This window comes from Puma concolor, chromosome C1 (genome assembly GCF_028749965.1).
Source record: "Puma concolor isolate L17-30 chromosome C1, mPumCon1.1.hap2, whole genome shotgun sequence".
NCBI classification, from domain to species: domain Eukaryota; kingdom Metazoa; phylum Chordata; class Mammalia; order Carnivora; family Felidae; genus Puma; species Puma concolor.
Window position 1 is genome coordinate 64,527,966 of NC_141674.1, and position 15,532 is coordinate 64,543,497.

The window sequence follows — 15,532 nt, forward strand, 5'->3', positions numbered from 1 at the left end:
AACTCTCTTCCTAGCTTGCTCTCGTATTCCACTTGCCTGAAAAGAGAAAGAACTGAGGATATTGTAGGATATTGACAATTCTAACTTTCATCAGAATAATTTCCTACGTAGATGAGCCAAAATGACTGGATTAAAAAGAACAATTTAATAGAACTATGTTGGCCTGATCTGGTTACAGGAAAGTGCTAGTGACTTCCAAAGTACCCAAAGCCTGTGGCAGCAGCAGCAGCAGCAGCAGCAGCCTGACTTGGTATTCTCATGTACGACCTAGTTGTCTGGGACACTGCGATGACAGCATTTTGGTGGTCCGCTGTAGATGGTAGGTAGTAATTCACAGATCCCAGCATTTGGGGTCTGAATCATTGCTAAATTTTAAGGTAATTTCTATTGTTGGTTCATCTTTCATATATTTGTTAAATTGTTAAAGCATTTGATCACATTTACTAGGTTATAAAACAAATGCATACTGTAAAAAAAAATGCTAAAGGTAGAAAGTTATAGTCTTCTCCCTCCCTTCCCTGTTTCAATGTATATGTCATCATTAGGAACAGCCAATGTAGGGTGGGGGGGTGGAGGTGTATAAATATTTTTATATGCATTGATTTTTATACAAATGAGATCATAAAATCATCCCTAATAGTCCTAATTAGGCATGACAGATGGGTATCCCTGAGACCACCATTTGGTAATTGCAAAATAGATATCATAAAAATACATAAAGAGGAAGAAAACTGCCTGATAGCAGCCGGATTCTCCTCGCTCCTCTACCTACCAGTTTCATTAGATTTGAGGAATTCTCTGAGGTCAAAAAGAAATTAGATGTGTGAACAAGAAATGTGACATTTTATTTCTAAACAATCCATCTGCAGAATCTGAATTTGACATGAAATCCTGGCTCAATTAAAGAACGAGTTAAATATAGTATTTTGCAAATAACAAACAGGTGTTGGTGAATGTACTGTATTCTGGTTCTGTTAAAAATGCAAAACAGAAATAAAATAGATGCTTAACTGCTTTAGCTCCTTTAATTTTGTTTCCTGAAGCCATACATCATCTGGCTAGGTGATTGATGATATCATTTAAATTCAATTCCCCCCCTCAAAAAAAAAAATAGTCCATTAGGTTTCAAATAAAATTGTCATATTTTCCACTTACAAAAAGGAGAATGAATAAATTAGTAGGCTAACATCCCCCTCAGGGAATCTTACATTGAGTCTTTTTAAAGTAATGAGCAGCGTGGTGCAATGAACAGTGGCATCAGCACTAGTAGGTAACCTTGGGCAAATTGCTCTACCTCCTTGGGCCTCATCCGCCTCATCTATAAAATGGCGGTAAAAACCAACACCGAAACCAAAAAAAGTTCCCCCAAACTCCCGAACCAAAAGAAAGTCAAAAGTTGTTTTAAAGACCAGACTAAGATAGCAACCATGAAATAGCATTGTAAAACAGAACGGCCTCATTAATAATGGTTAATAGTTAAAATCTTGGCATCCCTCTCCTCTTTGTATTTCATTTCCTCAGAAACCTCAAATCTAGAATATTTTTATTTCTCTTCCTTTTCTCAATTTGTAAGGGAATGTAGGAGTTTTGAGAAACTATCACATTCCTCTAGATTTTGCCTCCAAAGTACTCACTAATAAGTATCCATCTAATCAAATTAACGTGTCTTTGCTGAGGTTCTCGTGGGCAATGTGTTGCATCAAGTACTGGAAGGAGAGAAGAAATTCAGAGCCATGTTAATTTATAGGACTTTATGAAACAGAAACACATTAAGGAAAGCCAACCTTCAGTATAGATGGTACTGAACATTTGAGTCATCCTTTTAAAAGGTCTGAAACTTTTCTTTTTCTCTACCTATCTGTATTGGGTATCTTCATTTTGCTTCTACAGACCCATCTCCCTGCTTTGCCATCCTGGAGGCAGACCTGTCTGGCTACAACTGTGGCTTCCTTTGCCCTGGTCCAGTTCAGTGTAGTGGAACCTTGCAGGAGACTGAGGTGGAAGGGAGGGTGAAGTTAAAGTATTTTCTCAGACCCCATCTGTGCACTGGCTGTGTGCCTCAGTTGAAGGTCACAGCTTTTTCTCTGTTTCTGTTCTGGGGATTGTTCCTATCTCTGCCCTTGCTAACCTAGGAGTGTTAACAGTATCTGGGCACTGTTTTTCCCTTTATGCTTTTCTGCACCCAATGCACCTTTGGAAATACTCTCTTTAGTAAGCTCTCCTCAAATTACTCAATTTAAATGTCCTTCTGTTTACTGCCAAAACCTTGACCCATATGCCCTCTTACCATCTACCTCTACCTACCACCCACCCGTTCCCAGTTCTAGGTACTGCCTGGTTTGGTGTCTCTCTACACCAGTGTTAGGAACTTGCAGACCTCTCAAAATACAGGTATGGCTTCTCAAGAGTTCATGAATACCACTGTGAAAAACACTGGTTTACCTAGTATTCCTCCCTAGTATTTACCTAGTATTTCCTCCCCCAAATAAGAACCCAATGCATTAACTCTTTCTCTATTTAAAGGGATGTAATCCTTTTAGAAAAAAGTTAAAATAACAATTTTATGTTTTCTTTTGTTTTTGTGACTTGTTATGTATTCCAATGGTCTGAAAGACCTAAGTTCTTAGGACTAAACAAAACAAAACAAAAAATAGAGTTGAATCCAGAGCTTTCATTTTATGAATGAACAAACCAAAATTCCGTGATTTACTTAAGTGATTTATTTCAGGCCATACAACTTTCATTGGCCAAAGCTACAATCTGCTTCCTGAGTCTTAATCCAATGTTATTTTCTGCCAAACACCTTACCCAGCCTATACTATCTTACATAGAAAATAATGAGAAATAAAATGTCATGTGCCTGAATAGGAAGACTTCTCTAAGAATCTGTTCCTAAAAGCAGGAAAGAAATTATAGACTTTTGAGATATTAGGGCTAGAAGCTACTTTCAGACTCTCCCTGAGTTTATAGGCAGAGAATCAGAGCCTTGGGAAAGATCACTATCTTGTGTTCCCCATGTTCCCTGAAGTATTTCCATAGCATTTCCCCCCTCACTTTCAGGATCTCAAAGGAATCTTTGAATAATTTCATACCCAGGGTGTGTCTATAAATCTTGCATTATTCATGATGATAGGATTCTACGACTCAAAGAAGTTGTAAGCTATAGAATAATGAAAAGGCAAAATATGCCATCTGATAGAGAATATCTCAAGAGCTAACATGTAAATTGATATATGAGTGAGTTAGAAGTTCCTTTTATACTGGCTTGTTGGCAATGGACAAAGACTTTCTGAAAGAGCACAACCTTGACCAGTGAGCCTGCAAAGTCAAGGTGCCTGTGGTAATGCACTGTTCCATAAGCAAGCTCCCTGGTGCAAACATTTGTTTGCCTGGGATGCCATCACCTGTGCAAGACATCCGAGATAAAGTTTCCAATCTCTATCTGAGGAAGAAGCAACTGCCATTCAATCCACAGGAATACTTTCTCAGTGTCAAAAAATGCTATTAATACTGAGCTGGCATCATTTTTCATCTTAAAGAGGATATTAAATAAGCACAGTAAATTCATACAGGTGAGCCTACATGTACTGGCCATAAAACAGCACATTGTTCGGGTTGAATTCTTTTATTAATGCTTATTCTGTGAGTCAATTGGCCAATAACTTTGTCAAAGTGTTGATATCTATATTGAGGAGGGCCATGAAATTGAGGTCTATAGCCCCCACTATGATAAAATCAGCTCCAATTTTCTTCTTCTGTCATTATCAGTGGATACATTGGAATTTGGACAGAGACCCTTGAGTTTTGTCCCTAGATGTCTCTTTTAAACAACCCAGGGCTGGGGCGCCTGGGTGGCGCAGTTGGTTAAGCGTCCGACTTCAGCCAGGTCACAATCTCGTGGTCCGTGGGTTCGAGCCCCGCGTCGGGCTCTGGGCTGATGGCTCAGAGCCTGGAGCCTGTTTCCGATTCTGTGTCTCCCTCTGTCTCTGCCCCTCCCCCGTTCATGCTCTGTCTCTCTCTGTCCCAAAAATAAATAAACGTTGAAAATTTTAAAAAAAATAAAAAATAAATAAACAACCCAGGGCTACTTGTCCCTTGTAGCTGGTCATTACCCTTTACTCACCTCTAGAACAGAAAGACCTTTTTGAGCACAGGCATTTGCTCAGTCTAGGTTAGAAGCTCTCTAATAAGAGATGGGAGAACAAAAAGGTGAGGTGTCTCCAAGTCAGAGATCCTACTGAGGAAATTCATAGATTAGGGTGGTGATTGGACTGGATGATCCCCAAGGTCCCTTCAAACCTTCTAATCCTCCGGTTTAATACCGTAACGTATGTCTCTGCCATGGTCTGCAGATTGATTATAGCTGAATGCAATCCACAGAGGTTTGCTGCAGAATAATCTACGCTTCCGAGTCTCACTGCAAAACATTCCTGCCCCTCCTAACCCACTCTACCCTCCATTCTGAATGGCTGTGCTATGACTTTCTGAGACCTCCCTAAGCCAAGAGAGGGTAGGCAGAGGATGGCAGAGGATTTCTCAGGCCTATTCACCCCCTTCTGTTGTTTCTGTTTGAAACCCCCAAACTGGCTGCAAAGCTAGAGAGAGTCCAGCAGTGAAGCCCATGGATCCTGCTGGAATGTTCTTCCCAGTTTAGTGTAGAGTGAAGGCCATGAATTTCCAGTCCTGGGCCTGAATCCTGGTGGAATCTTAGCCAAATTGACTAACCTTTCTGAGAGTCAGTGCTGTCATCTAGAAAACTGAATACAAATGTCTACCCAGTGGGGTGAATGAAGGGTTAAAACAGATGATACATGAGGCTTGCATTGAAGTTCAGTTTCAGCCCTGGGGCTTAGCCAAAATCTGGCACTCAACTTCAGCTTTGGCCTTGATCTTTAGAAGGTATCATAGACAATTTACCTACTTCATCATCATTTCTGGCATCCCCCACCTTGAGAGTGATCAATGATTGTGCGTTCTCATCAGTTACACAGGATCAATACGACACACAAGATTGGCAATAAGAGGAAGGAATTCTATCCAGGCTTGTCATTAATGTATGAATATTCACCTTCTAGTATAGATAACTTATTCCTGACTCAGCTTTACTTTTCTACCTCATCCTTATGACTACCTCAGTGAATAATATAACATTTATGTGCTTTCTATATATTGTCTGTCTCCCTGACAAGTAAGTAAGCTACACCAGGGCAGGAATTTCATTTGTTTTGTTTGCTGCAGTATCCCAAATGCCTAGTATAGTGCCAACTCCTTCATACGTATGCAATAAATTATTGTTGAGGGAATGAATATGCAGCAGGTTTTAATCTCTATCCTTCCTCATACTCAGGTCTACAAGAACAATCATTTTCTTTATTTTTCTATAACTGAACTGAGCTGCCCTTCACAAGATTGGCAGCGTGGGATTCAGCTCCATTCTTCTATGGTGGGATCACCCATCACGTCTATTGTCTAGGGCCTTACACAGTATCAAGGTGTTTGAGGGTGGGCACCACATTCTTACAGTCATTGTTCCATGTTAAGATCCACAGAATTATGCCCTCCAGTCACGTCTGAGTCACTCCTCTGACTCCCCCAGACTTCTATGGATCTAGAGGCACTCTTGCTGCTACTTCTGGTCACTTCTGGACACATTGGAATCACTTTGCAGCTCCCATATCATACTGGAATTCAAGGGAATTCTGAGTATCTAAGGTTCATTCTGCCTAGACATAACACAGTCACTTCTCTTCTGGAGCCTTATCACCAACCCAGGATTCTACCTAGGAGAGGGCTAACAGACCCTCTGTTTTCAGATCCCACAAAGCCATCTGCCATTTCCAGTGGCCTCACTCCCTTGGCCCAGGGCTGGGCTCAGAAACCAGGGTGCACAGGACTTGTTACGAACCCATCAGTGCTTCTTGTCTGACCAGATCCTATCTCCAGTGACAGAATTTTTTTCCAGTCTTCATTGGACAGTCTGAGAATATTCTCAGAGCCTATACTTTTGAAGTTGAAAAGCCAGCAAAACAATTCCCTTTGCTCTGCTCTGCGTGGCCACTTTCTTCTTTTGAGCCAGTGAACACAAACTAATTGAGTTGGTCAAAACATGGGAGAAGGGTTAAGGAATAAAAGGAAATATTAGGAGAAAGCAGCTATTAGCATTTCCAAAGCATCATAACATATGCACACACATGAACACACACACACACACACACACACACACACAGTGTAAATTTAAAAATACCAGTGTAAATTTAAAATGTTTCAGCCTCTCAGTGAAAATCTCCAGCATTCTCTTATTTGGGAAATGGTAGGTCAATTTATATAAGAACTCTCAAACCCTCTTTCTAATAAAGTTGCCTAGGTAATGCCAACAATATATACAAATAGACACAGAACCAAACTCCTAATGTCTGAATGCCATATCAGGTGACAGAGCCCCTGCCCATCTTCTCCAACCTGTTAACCATCACCTACCCTGAGAAGCCTTTCCTGGTCCCCCCCGCCCACTCAAAAGTCTCCAGTCTCTCCTTAGTATTCCTCACTGTATCCTATTGCACTAAGTCAATTAAGTTAGGCTGCAAGTTACAGAAAACTCAAAAGAACAGAGGCTTAAACAAAACATATGTTTATTCCTCTCTCATATAAAGTACATTGGAAGGTAAGACACTCAAAGCTGGAGGTTAGCTTCACTATTACCAAAGATCTAGATTCAATGGTAAATCTGCTTTGCTGCCACACTATTCTCTCCTCACATGACTTACACCTCAGGTCGAAGTTGGCCACTCCAGCTCCAGCTTCCACATTCCAGACAGCAAAAAAAGAAAAGGAGGCAATAAAGGAATATCCCTTCACCTTCAGGAAACATCTCAGACATTGCACACAGAACTTACTATCTCCCATTGGCTGTAACTTAATCGTAAAGGTTAGCAGAAGGGCAATGTCCCCAACAAAAATTTGAGGTTCTTTTTTGTAAGAAAATAGAGGAACAGCTAGATACTAGAAAGCAGCCTTCTGGTTTCTTCTGCTCCTTCTTGTGAAATGGTTACCACACCGGTTCACCTGTCTTCTCAACCAGATAGCAGGTTTCTTGAAGGAAATAAATAAATACAATAGCATCTCATTCATCTTTCTTTCCCACATTCTAGCCCAGGGCCTGACCAGAGTTACATTCAATAAACGTTTATTAGTCAAGGAGAATTTGAAGCACCTCCAATGTACCAGGCATTCGATAGATGTAATCTCTAGTTCTTAATTAAAATACAAAACAAAAATCAATAGAAGTGTGCTTAAGAAGACCCTGTTTCCACTGCATTTTATAAAAACTAAGAAACAGGCTCAGAAATATTAAGTAACTTACACAAGATCTGAGATCCTGTGAGTGGCAGAGGTTGGACTTAAAGAAAGCATTGCCTGACTCCAAAGTCATACTCTTTCTACTATGTGGGCTCCCGTACATGCTACTTCTAGGGTTTCCTTCCCTGTCACTAATGTGACAGTACCAAGGAGGCAACGTGAGTTTATAAACTTCAGTTTAGTGACTTGTATCATGGCTACTCTGGTGGACAAAATGAATACTAAGAGCAATGCATCCTAGGCTCTTGAAGGGGAAAGGGTGGTACCTCTTTTTTAACCATGAAAACCCTTCCCCATTTGATCTCACACATTACCATTCCTCCCACCATTCCTTCAGTCCAAGTCCTACTCCAGGGGTCAACTGATAAGACCATGTTCTGCCCTGCCTTGATGGCTGCTTACTGCCTTTGCATGGAGTTTTGCTCATCCTCGTATCTCGAGATGAAGAGGGACTCAGTACCTGAACCGACAAGAGTGATGCTTATAGAGTCCATTTTTATCCAAGATTTCTGCCCTACTTAGTGAAACTGATTGCTGTCCTTGGCTCTTGCCATTGCTATGATAACAAAAACAGAGATCCCCTTGGCGTCCAACTCTCCATCTTGATAGGGCCTTAAAATAGCTCACTATCTAAAAATCTCTTCTCTCAAATACATTGATTTATTATATTCTATTTCTATTAATATAACACAAATTATTTTAAGCATATATAACCACATAATTATATCTTTATAAACCCTCTAACCAAATACATTTTATATGCTTATTAATTAAACTAATAAAATTCTCAATAAAATTTCATACTTATCTATATTACATATCACATCACACTATTTCTTTCTAATGGGGAAATTCTTGGATATATTTAGCATGTGACTATACAACTAGAATTAGTCACAGATCAAGATTAGCATGTAAGATCTTCGGAGGAACAGACTAACTGAATGTCTTCAATGTCTATATTCTCTGGCCCTCTCCTTGCCATACATCATATCAGCTATCACTTATTCCTCAGATCCACATGGAGTAGCAGAGTCTAGCATCAGTGACCCAAGCCCTAGCTCTAAATGTTCATTGGATTATATTCAGCAGCAAATTACATTCTCTACGAAAACATTATTATAGCCTTATGATCAATAATGCTGCGTTCTTTTCCTTCTTTCCAAAATATATCTTTTCAAGAAAACAATTTGACTTAGGAAAAGAAGGTTTTGTTCATGTTTGGGTCCTACGTTTTCTGACCAAGCCAGGCGGTAACAAATGACGTTTTAAAATTTTTTTTCTTACCAGATTAGCAAACTGCCCAGCCAAGGGTGAATCTTTCTCATTTTCCTCAGGAAGGGTTTATGGGAGCCCTGCCATCATCTCACCAAACCTTTGATTATAGCCAGCAAGGGCCAAGTCCAAATACGACTGGCATCCCCTAGGCACAGAGTTGAGACACAAATTTCAGGGGGTTTCAAGGGCCTAGATTCTGGAATAGATCTGGAAATCCTAAATTTTAAAAGAATTTGAAATCGTGAAAACAGTTAACATTTTGACGAAATTCAAGAAGTATGTATCAAGTGCCTACTACATGCTGAGAACAATACTAGGCACCAGAAGCACATAGAGGCGAAGACACACATCACACCCTCAATGGGCTTGCAGATGCAGAGGGAGATAGAGCTACACATGATTAGCTAATGCAAGTCATCTGACGCCATGTATTCCAATAAGGGCATAAGAATAATAACAAGAATACAAATACAAACACAAACACAAGAATGGCTAATATTTGCTGAGTGCATACCACGAGCCTAAATGCATCATCTCATTTATTCCTCATGGCAACCTATAAGGTGTAAGTCAGTACTCTCCATTTTGCAAACAAGGAAATGCTACTGAGATGAAGAGAACAACAAATTCTGCCTTCAGGCATTGAGAGAGGCTTCATGGAGGAAGTAACATTTGTTGGGATCATCAAATCTGGTTCCTGGTATAGCCCCCAGCAGGCAGCGATGGAACTTCATAATAAAGTCACTAATAGAAATTACATACTGGGGGATTTCCGATGCAATTGCTAATGGGGAAACTGCCTATACTAGATGACTAAATATGTTGTTCTGGGTCATTAAAATTGTATTATGCATATGCTGAGGTTGGGATTAGCTAAAACATTATAGAGGGCTGCTAATCTGATCACTAGACCATGTTCGGTAAATTTGTTCAGGGATGAGCCAACGTTAAAAGTATAAAATCCAGCTGTAAATAAGGAAATAATTGGACTGCCTGCATCAGTTGATGGGAGTCTGTGGCCAGCTGGAAGCTTTTTAAAAATGTATTTTTCATGAAATATTTCATACATTCAAAAAGTATACCTAGTGAATGGCTAAGGTATAAAGAATGATTAAGTGAGCATCCATATGTCCAAGCCAGCCTAAGAAATAGCAAATTACTAATTCTGACACAGCCCCTGATATCTTTACCCACAAGTTTTTCTTCTTTCCTCCATCCCCACCAAAAATTATGGCTTTTTAAAATACTTTTTTACATATGCACGTAACCCAGAAATATATGCTACTTGTTTTTGTGCATTTGAACTTTATTAAGTAGAATCACACTCTGTGTGTCCTTTTGTGACTTATTTTCTTTACTGCACATTATGTTTGTGGTTCTCATCCATGCTGAAGCAGGAAGCTGCATTCAAACATCTTCACCTCTCTATAGCCCACAAATTATTGATCCATTCTCCTGCCAGCAGACATTTGAATAGACATTTGTGTAAACCAGGATGAATATTTTTTTGATTTTTTATTGATTTTTAATTTATTTTGAGAGAGAGGGAGAGAGAATCCCAAACAGTCTCCTCACTGTCAGTGCAGAGCCTGACACAGGCTTCAAATTCACGAACCAAGAGATCATGACCTGAGCTGAAATCAACAGTCAAACGCTTAACTGACAGAGCCACCCAGGTGCCCTGAATATTTTTATACATTATGCACATGAGCAAGAATTTATCCACATACCTATACATCAAAGAATGAAATTGTCAGGAGGGAGGAGCCAAGATGGCAGAACAGCATGGAAGATTTTTGTGTGTCTCGCGTCCATGAAATACAGCCAGACCAACACTAAACCATCCTACACATCTAGAAAACTGACTGGAGGATTAACACAACAATCTGCACAACCTGAACCACAGAATTCAGCAGGTACGCGGCGCGGAGAGGTGAACTTGGGGAGCGAGAAGGAGCATGAAGGGAGGTGCTTTTGTGAGCGGAGGGAGGAGGGAGACTGGAGGGGGGCAGAGAATATGGGAAAAGCACCCCTCCCCAAAAGCAGCTGGAGAGAAAGTGGAAAATTGGAAACAGCCGCAGGGACTAAACTAAAAAGGGAGAAAGGAGAAAGAAGAGGGTTTAAATTCCAATAAGACTGTAAACAAGGGGAGCTCAAAGGCTGCAACTCCACAGCTCGATACCTGGTGATGCTCTGGTGGGAAGGGCGAATCCCCAGGAACAGGGTGGGATCTGGGAGGTTCTCGGGCCACACGGGGAAAGCGGTTCCGCTGCTGGAAGGACAGTCGGTAGAGACTGTTGAAGCCACCTGGTCCCAGCAGACCCTGGAAGGCAGCCACATTCGCTGGTGCTGGGGCAAGGTTGTTGAGGGTGAAGACTGGTGCCAGATGTGTGTTGCGATTTTCCATAATCCCTGAAAAGCTGCTTCTACACTATCTCGTGAAATTTTTCTGGGGTGGGCTGGCACCTGGCCACAGTCTCAGGGCACCAGTGGCAACAGGGTCCAGCAAGCGTTCCTGGGTGCAGCCGACATTCGGCCATTGCTCATTCGGCCATTGCTCGGTGAGACCCTCCCGCAGAGGGGCGGAACAGGTCAAAGCCACAGTCCTTCGGAAGTAAGGGGCCGGGGAAAACAGCTGCATCTGAGACAAAACTCGGGAGAGAGGTACTGCCTGCGGCCTGGTCACGGAGAGTGAAAAAGCGGGGAGTGGACAAGAGCTGAAGACAGAGGACAGGTGCACGATCCGGGAGAACAGACTCGGTGGCTGGGGGGGGGGGGGGGGCTAGTTTCACCACTCCCGCGCATGCGCATACGCACCTACAAGCCCCGCAACAATCCACCCCAGTAGGCTAGCAGCGCCATCCAGTGGAGAGCGGAGCTGTTACACTGAGCCCCACCCAACTGGGCCAACTTCGTTCTTCAAACGCACGTCTCACTGCCAGCTTAGTTTATGGACTATAAAGTGCTGCATAGACTCACTTCTAGGAAAAAACGAAGCAATTTCAGTCCTACTTCAATCTGTTAGCAGGTTCATCCATTCAATTTTCTTTCTTTTTTTTCCTTTTTCTCTTTTAAAATTTTCTTTTTCTTGAATACAGAAAGAGAAAAACTTCGTTTTCATTTTCAATTCTTATTAAAAATATTTTTCTTTAATTTTTATTACTATATTTTTTACTTCTGTGTAAATGTTTTCAAATTCTATTTTACTTCCATCATTTTATTTTAGTCTACTTCAGTGTATTCACCTTTTCAAATTTTAAAACAATTTCTTTTTTCTTTCTTTTTCTTTTTTCTCTTTTTCATTTTTTTTCTTTTTCTTGAATGCAGAAAGAAAAAAACCTAATTTTTACTTTCAATCTCTATTAAAAATATTTTTCTTTAATTTTTATTCCTATTTTTTACTTTTATGTAAATTTTTTTAAAATTCTATTTTACTTCCAGCATTTTATTTTAGTCTACTACAGTGTATTCACTTTTTCAAATTATCAAACGATTTCTTTTTTTTTCTTTTTTTCTCTTTTTCGTTTCTTTTCTTTTTTCTTAAATACAGAAAAAGAAAAAATTCATATTTATTTTTAACTTTTATTAAAAATATTTTTCTTTAATTTTTTTCTACTATATTCTTTACTTTTGTGTATATTTTTTCAAATTCTATTTTACCCCCATCATCTCATTTTAGTCTACTTCAGTGTATTCATTTTTTCAAATTCTCAAATGATTTCCTTTTTTTTCCTTCTTCCCCCCCTTTTTTTCTCTAATCTGTCAAACCACTTTCAACACCCAGACCAAAATACACCTAGGATCTAGCATCATTTATTCTATTTGTGTGTGTGTGTGTTTAATTTTTAATTTTAATATATTTTTTAAATTTAATATTTTTTTAATTTTAATTTTTTAGTTTCAGTTTTTCTACCTCATTAATTCCTTTTCTCCTGTCAAAATAACAAAATGAAGGAATTCACCCCAAAAGAAAGAGCACGAAGAAACGACAGCCAGGGATTTAACCAACACAGATAACAAGCAAGATGTCTGAACCAGAATTTAGAATCACGATAATAAGAATACTAGCTGGTGTCGAAAATAGATTAGAATCCCTTTCTGCAGAGATAAAAGAAGTAAAAAATAGCCAGAATGAAATTAAGAATGCTATAACTGAGCTGCAATCACGGATGGAGGCAGCAGTGGCGAGGATGGATGAGGCAGAACAGAGAATCAGCGATAGAGAGGACAAACTTATAGAGAATAATGAAGCAGAAAAAAAGAGGGAGATTAAGGCAAAAGAGCACGATTTGAGAATTAGAGAAATCAGTGACTCATTAAAAAGGAAGAACATCAGAATCATAGGGGTCCCAGAAGAGGAAGAGAGAGAAACAGGGGTAGAAGGGTTATGTGAGCAAATCATAGCAGAAAACTTTCCTAACCTGGGGAAAGACACAGACATCAAAATCCAGGAAGCACAGAGGACCCCAGTTAGATTCAACAAAAACTGACCATCAACAAGGCATATCATAGTCAACTTCACAAAATACTCAGGCAAGGAGAGAATCATGAAAGGGGAAAGGGGAAAAAAGTCCCTAACCTACAAGGGAAGACAGATCAGGTTTGCAGCAGACCTATCCACAGAAACTTGGCAGACCAGAAAGGAGGGGCAGGATATATTCAGTGTGCTGAATCAGCAAAATATGCAGCCAAGAATTCTTTATCCAGCAAGGCTGTCATTCAAAATAGAAGTAGAGATAAAAAGTTTCCCAAACAAAAATTAAAGGAGTTTGTGACCACTTAACCAGCCCTGCAAGAAATTTTAAGGGGGACTCTCTGAGGGGAGAAAAGATGAAAAAAAAAAAAAAAATATATATATATATATATATATATATATATAAATGCCAAAAGCAACAAAGATTAGAAAGGACCAGAGAACACCACCAGAAACTCCAACTCTACAAGCAACATAGTGGCAATAAATTCATGTCTTTCAGTACTCACTCTAAATGTCAATGGATTCAATGCACCAATTAAAAGACATAGGGTAACAGAATGGATAAGAAAACAAGACCCATCTATATGCTGTTTACAAGGGACCCACTTTAGACCTAAAGACACCTTCAGATTGAAAATAAGGTGAAGGAGAAACATCTATCATGCTAATGGTCAACAAAAGAAAGCCGGAGTAGCCATATTTATATAAGACAATCTAGACTTTAAAATAAAGACTGTATCAAGAGATGCAGAAGGGCATTATATCATAATCAAGGGGTCTATCCACCAAGAAGACCTAACAATTGTAAACATTTATGCACCAAATGTGCAAGCACCCAAATATATAAATCAATTAATCACAAACATAAAGAAACTCATAGATAGTAATACCATAATAGAAGAGACTTCAACACCCCACTCACAGCCATGGACAGATCATCTAATCAAAAAATCAGTGAGGAAACAATGGCTTTGAATGACACACTGGACCAGATGGACTTAACAGATATATTCAGAACATTTCATTCTAAAGCAGCAGAATATACATTCTTCTCCAGTGCACATGGAACTTTCTCCAGAATAGACCATATACTGGGACACAAATCAGTGCTAAGTAAGTATGAAAAGATCGAGATCATGCCATGCATATTTTCAGACCACAACACTACGAAACTCGAAATCAACCACAAGAAAAAATTTGGAAAGGTAACAAATACTTAGAGACTGAAGAACATCCTACTAAAGAATGAATGGGCTAACCAAGCAGTTAAAGAGGAAATTAAAAAGTATATGCAAGTTAATGAAAATGATAACACCACAACCCAAAACCTCTGGGACACAGCAAAGGCGGTCATAGGAGTCAAATATATAGCAATCCAGGCCTTCCTAAAGAAGGAAGAAAGATCTCAGATACACAACCTAACCTTATGCCTTAAGGAGCTGGAAAAAGAACAACAAATAAAACCCAAAACCAGCAGAAGACAGGAAATAATAAAGATTAGAGCAGAAATTAATGCTATTGAAACTAAAAAAATGGTAGAACAGACCAATGAAACCAGAAGCTGGTTCTTTGAAAGAATTAACAAAATTGATAAACCACTGCCAGTTTCATCAAAAAGAAAGGACCCAAATAAATAAAATCAAGAATGAAAGAGGAGAGATCACAACCAACACAGCAGAAATAAAAACAATAATAAGAAAATATTATGAGCAACTGTATGACAATAAAATGGGCAATCTGGAAGAAATGGACAAATTCCTAGAAACATATACACTACCAAAACTGAAACAGGAAGAAATAGAAAATTTGAACAGACCCATAACCAGTAAGGAAATCGAATTAGTAATCAAAAATCTGCCAAAAAACAAGAGTCCTGGGCCAGATGGCTTTCCAGGGGAATTCTGCCAAACATTTAAGGAAGGGTTAACACCTATTCTCTTGAAGCTGTTCCAAAAAATAGAAATGGAAGGAAAACTTCCAAACTCTTTCTATGAAGCCAGCATTACCTTGATTGCAAAACCAGACAGAGACCTCGCTAAAAAGGAGAACTATAGACCAATTTTCCTGATGACCATGGATGCAAAAATCCTCAACAGGATATTAGCCAAACAGACCCAATAATACATTTAAAAAATTATTCACTACGACCAAGTGGGATTTATACCTGGGATGCAGGGCTGGTTCAATGTCCGCAAAACAATTAACGTGATTCATCACATCAATAAAAGGAAGGACAAGAATCATATGACCCTTTCAATAGATGCAGAGAAAGTGTTTGACAAAATACAGCATCCTTTCCTGATAAAAACCCTCAAGAACGTAGGGATAGAAGGAGCATACCTCGAGATCATAAAAGCCATATATGAACAACACAATGCTAATATCATCCTCAATGGGGAAAAACTGAGAGCTTTCCCCCTA

The 15,532-nt window shown here is 39.4% G+C and overlaps 1 long non-coding RNA gene across 1 annotated transcript in view; it reads right to left on the minus strand.

Moving 5' to 3' along the window:
- The window catches only part of LOC147578110 (uncharacterized), a 164,290-nt gene extending 152,770 nt beyond the window's left edge, over nt 1–11,520 (minus strand). Inside the window, exon 1 of the long non-coding RNA XR_015254807.1 lies at nt 10,817–11,520. This is a non-coding gene — a long non-coding RNA (uncharacterized LOC147578110). The remainder of the gene's footprint in view (nt 1–10,816) is intronic.
- Nucleotides 11,521–15,532: the final 4,012 nt, after the last annotated feature.